Source organism: Pinus tabuliformis, chromosome J (genome assembly GCF_031772625.1).
Source record: "Pinus tabuliformis cultivar Carrire ecotype Pingquan chromosome J, CPIR1, whole genome shotgun sequence".
NCBI lineage: Eukaryota > Viridiplantae > Streptophyta > Pinopsida > Pinales > Pinaceae > Pinus > Pinus tabuliformis.
The window spans coordinates 734407312-734413084 of record NC_142295.1 but is presented as its reverse complement, the minus strand read 5'-3'; the positions used below and the strand labels follow the sequence as shown (position 1 = coordinate 734413084).

General features: G+C 38.5%; 1 long non-coding RNA gene and 1 pseudogene across 1 annotated transcript; one reads left to right on the top strand and one right to left on the bottom strand.

Annotated features, from left to right (window-relative positions):
* Window positions 1-789: 789 nt before the first annotated feature.
* On the bottom strand, window positions 790-2332 carry LOC149228820 (pentatricopeptide repeat-containing protein At2g13600-like; annotated as a pseudogene).
* Window positions 2333-5035: 2703 nt separating this feature from the next.
* On the top strand, window positions 5036-5262 carry LOC149228819 (uncharacterized). The gene is made up of 2 exons (XR_016247248.1): window positions 5036-5094; window positions 5210-5262. It is a non-coding gene; the product is annotated as an uncharacterized LOC149228819 (long non-coding RNA).
* The last annotated feature ends 511 nt before the right edge of the window (window positions 5263-5773 follow it).

Genomic DNA, 5773 nt, shown 5'->3' with positions numbered 1-5773 from the left:
AAAGATCAACCATACAGGCATAATGCCCTGTTCTTGGTGGGATACACTGATCTCGAGTCATGGTATTGAAATAATGCCAACCTTCATTCACTAGACCTGAATGGCTGCAAGCAGTCAGAACAGGCAAGAAGGTTACATCGTGACGCTTCAAGCCCGATTGCTTCGTTTCTTCAAAGAGTTGGAGAAACCACATCCGTTTCGCTCATTATCTTGTATACAAGGAGCGCATTGTCGAGGCTTCCACACTTAGAATACATGTCAGTGAGGCCATTAGCCAGTTCCAGTTCCGGTTCTGACCATATTGGTCACAAGAGGCTTGTAAATGCCAAATACAGCATCGCGGAAGCAATAGAATCATATCAACTCCTGAATCCCTTCCACCAAGTCAACATAAACTATGATATATAGTTCCAAATTTCACAAATGAATTCCAAAAGAATTTGCACTTACCATTGAAATGATAAAATCAAATGAAATGCCAATATCTCGCCCGACAATTGGAGACAGCAAACAATTGCTAAATGCACTCTCCAAAAGTGCCAGCATTTTGTCTATTAGAATCAATGACTCGAGGGAATGCTAATAGAAAACGGTGCATGGATCAAAACCTAGAACACAGATCAACCTGTGAATGATGTCTAAAACTGGAATGACCAAAATAATTGCATAACAGTTTCTGATTATGTCACTGCAAGCATTACAGCTCTTGACCATTGTCTAAGGTTGTATGGTGATATTCACATCCCCCATGGCAAGCATCTTACCAATGGTGTAACATTGTATGTAATTCTAGTGTTCTTCTATATCATTTAATATAAAGTTTGTTTGAGGCAAATACCCAGCTTCTTTCATCTGCCCAGCTAACTTTTGCAACATGGCATAGATCTCTTGTATTTGTGGGTGTGATCTATCTGCTACAGGGAAAACGTGTACCCTGCTCTTTACCTCAATCCAACTGCAGTGTTCTGCTGCAACTTTTCCTATCTCCATATTGCCATGGGCTTGGCAGGCACCAAGTAAGGCTCCCCAAACAGTAACATTAGGTTTAAATGGCATTTTTTTTATAAAATCATATGCCTCATCCAAACAACCAGCACGGCCAAGGAGATCAACCATACAGGTGTAATGCCCTGTTCTTGGTGGGATACACTGATCTCGAGTCATGGTATTGAAATAATGCCAACCTTCATTCAGTAGACCTGAATGGCTGCAAGCAGTCAGAACAGCCAAGAAGGTGACATCGTCAGGCTTCAAGCGCGATTGCTTCATTTCTTCAAAGAGTTGGAGAAACCACATCCCTTTCGCTCATTATCTTGTATACAAGGAGCGCATTGTCGAGGCTTCCACACTTAGAATACATGTCAGTGAGGCCATTCCCTAAAACTAAATGCAACTTAAACCCATTTAAAACCATATGGGCATGGATCTGCTTGCCTTGCTCTATGTCCCCTACGCCAGCACATGCCTTTAAGGCAGTACGAAATGTGACCTTGTTGGGCTTGATGCCAAACCAAGGCATTCTACAAAAGAGTTCCATGGCTTCCTTACAATTCCCTTGCTCCACATAACCTGCAATAATGGCAGTCCAGGACACTAAATCTCTAAGAGACATTTCATCAAATACTCGACGTGCATCCTTGATACATTTGCATTTTGCATACATGTCAACAAGAGCAGTCATGAGAACAACATTAAACCCAAACCCACTTTTGATAGTATAGGCATGGACTTGCTTCCCAAGTTCTAGTGCTACTAAGCTAGCACACACCTTGAGAACACTTCCAAGAGAAAACTCATCCGGTGTCATGTTTGTCTCTCCCATTTGCCCAAAAAGACTTATAACCTCCTCATCCATGCCACGACGAGAGTATTCTGCAAGCAGAACATTCCATGAGACGGAATTTCGTTTGGGCATTTTGTCAAACACTTGGCGTGCATCCTCCAGATTGCCAGACTTCGCATAAAAAATGATAAGTTTTGTGCTCAGAAAAACGTCTGGTTCAAATGCATCTTGGCTCATGCGAGCATGCAATCCCTTTCCCTCTGCAACCTTTTTCTCATAAATGCAGTCCTGCAATAGGCAACAATAGTTATAGGAATCTGTCCAACTCCCTCTTTGATTACCAGTAGACAAAACATTCAAAGTTTCATTCATTGGCAGTTCTTCAAGCAGTGTGTTATCATATTCCTGAATGCCACTTTCATCATGGCCACCTCCCAGTTCTTTGCTAAAAAATTTCAATGTCTTGGGTTGTAATTTAAAGCCATTATTGTCAGTTGTGCTTGCAGAGTGATTACTTTGCTGATGCAGTAGCTTAGCGAAATAAGTCATTTTCTTTTGTCTTAAATGCCAACATAAGAAAGAGAAACAATATACCTGTAACAATTTGGTGTGGCTTGCTCCATTGCATCAAAAGCTTCCAACCAGTGTCAAATTTGATGGTACTACTTTGGGAAATATGTGATATCCATACTTGATTAGTCAGATAAGCATTAGATTAGTGCTATTCCCATTGCTTAGACCATTGTTGTTGTTGCATATTACTGGCTTTCGTGTATTCGATCACAATTCTCATACGTAAATCACTACTAGCAACAGGTCAATGGTAATAGGGTAACATAAACCATACTAACTAGTGAATCAATGGTGGTATTTGACATAATGAATACACTGGTATGATGGAATCAATGGCATTCAATGGAGTGGACTCCGATGTAACTAATACGTGTTGTTACTGTATTCATATAGAATATGGTTCCAACTAGAAAATCTCTTGTTATACCTCCTTGTTCATAGCTATGTGATTTATTACACTACTATATCAAGTGAATCCATAATGTATGTGTCATTAAGGTATGTGCTGCTTGCTGCCTGTTTCTACCTATCACCTATAAGGAATCCAATATTCAATTGTATTACTACTACATTGTCTTCATTTAGGCTTGTAGTAGACGACCACTGTTGAAAGATCAAGAACTATCCACATCTGTCAGCCTCAGGACAAGTTTTGGTATTTATATGTTGAAGTGGGACTATATATCAGATATTTCATATGGCATTGACAGTTTCGGTGACAGTTTTGGGGATTGGGATGAAAGGAACAGGGATTTGAAATAATTTGAAGAGCTTGTAAGCTTCACCTGTTATTCATTGTCATATCAGTAAGCTTAGATTGCTATTATGGTTCCACATACAGTGTTGACGGGTATTATATTCACCTAGACTGAAACTGGTATGCCGTCTAAGATTTTGTGGTGCACAACAAAATTTTTGCATGGCATTCAATGGAGTGGACTCCAATGTAACTAATACGTGTTGTTACTATATTCATATAAAATATGGTTCCAACTAGAAAATATCTTGTTATACCTCCTTGTTCATAGCTATGTGATTTATTACACTACTATATCAAGTGAATCCATAATGTATGTGTCATTAAGGTATGTGCTGCTTGCTACCTGTTTCTACCTATCACCTATAAGGAATCCAATAGACAAAACATTCAAAGTTTCATTCATTGGCAGTTCTTCAAGCAGTGTGTTATCATATTCCTGAATGCCACTTTCATCATGGCCACCTCCCAGTTCTTTGCTAAAAAATTTCAATGTCTTGGGTTGTAATTTAAAGCCATTATTGTCAGTTGTGCTTGCAGAGGGGTTACTTTGCTGATGCAGTAGCTTAGTGAAATAAGTCATTTTCTTTTGTCTTAAATGCCAGCGTAAGAAAGAGAAACAATATACCTGTAACAATTTGGTGTGGCTTGCTCCATTGCATCAAAAGCTTCCAACCAGTGTCAAATTTGATGGTACTACTGACATTACATTGCTTTTAGTTTGTTTGATTTGCCTTTCCAAGTTATGTGACATTGCATTTACTTGCATAATTAGCAAAAGCAAGGGCATTGGGTTGATATAGATTGATCAATGGATTGCAGGCAACAATAGTTATAGGAATCTGTCCAACTCCCTCTTTTATTACCAGTAGACAAAACATTCAAAGTTTCATTCATTGGCAGTTCTTCAAGTAGTGTGTTATCATATTCCTGAATGCCACTTTCATCATGGCCACCTCCCAGTTCTTTGCTAAAAAATTTCAATGTCTTGGGTTGTAATTTAAAGCCATTATTGTCAGTTGTGCTTGCAGAGGGATTACTTTGCTGATGTAGTAGCTTAGAGAAACAATATACCTGTAACAATTTGGTGTGGCTTGCTCCATTGCATCAAAAGCTTCCAACCAGTGTCAAATTTGATGGTACTACTGACATTACATTGCTTTTAGTTTGTTTGATTTGCCTTTCCAAGTTATGTGACATTGCATTTACTTGCATAATTAGCAAAAACAAGGGTGGCTTGCTCCATTGCATCAAAAGCTTCCAACCAGTTTCAAATTTGATGGTACTACTGACATTACATTGCTTTTAGTTTGTTTGATTTGCCTTTCCAAGTTATGTGACATTGCATTTACTTGCATAATTAGCAAAAACAAGGGCATTGGGTTGATATAGATTGATCAATGGATTGCAGGCAACAATAGTTATAGGAATCTGTCCAACTCCCCCTTTGATTACCAGTAGACAAAACATTCAAAGTTTCATTCATTGGCAGTTCTTCAAGCAGTGTGTTATCATATTCCTGAATGCCACTTTCATCATGGCCACCTCCCAGTTCTTTGCTAAAAAATTTCAATGTCTTGGGTTGTAATTTAAAGCCATTATTGTCAGTTGTGCTTGCAGAGGGATTACTTTGCTGATGCAGTAGCTTAGCGAAATAAGTCATTTTCTTTTGTCTTAAATGCCAGCATAAGAAAGAGAAACAATATACCTGTAACAATTTGGTGTGGCTTGCTCCATTGCATCAAAAGCTTCCAACCAGTGTCAAATTTGATGGTACTACTGACATTACATTGCTTTTAGTTTGTTTGATTTGCCTTTCCAAGTTATGTGACATTGCATTTACTTGCATAATTAGCAAAAACAAGGGCATTGGGTTGATATAGATTGATCAATGGATTTACAGTGACTGATCCTAACGTACAGCAGGGACTGCAGGTTCTTTTTTTATCTTGGCAGTCATATTTTGAACTTCATCCCAAAGGTGCACACAATCACTTCGTGTTCTATATTCATTTTCATTGTTCAACTTGCTATTATGATTCTGTGGTTGTAATTGCATTGCATCAATGGGTTTACGTTCTTCTTTATCTTGGCAGTCATATTTTGAACTTCAGTATCAAACCTGTGCAGTGGATGCTACCTGACATAAGGAGTCTCCGCAGCTTAGCAGACATTTGCAGTCCCAAAGGTGCACACAATCACTTCGTGTTCTATAATCATTTTCATTGTTCAACTTGTTATTATGATTCTCTGGTTGTAACTGCATTGCATCAGTAAACATAATATTGCATCGAACACTTAGTCGTCATCATGTCTTCTATGTCTGATAAACACAAGTTGCAATTAGTATTGCAAAAGCATCACTTATTTCGTGTGGACAATTTCTCATATCTAATTGGAGACTGCCTATTCGATAGTTTAGAACTTTTGCTAGATTTCCGATACACATCAGTGGAGCTAAGGAAAGGAACAATAGAATATTTTAGAGACTGTCTCAAAAAACAAGATAGTGAGGCAATTTTGTCTTATGAACATGAACTGCATGAAGCCTCACTTAAAGAAATGCATAACATTAGCAACCGTGAAGTCTATTTAGACAAAATGGCTAGATCTGCCTCAAACAATATACCCCTAGCATCTAGAGGTCTATGGGGAGATAT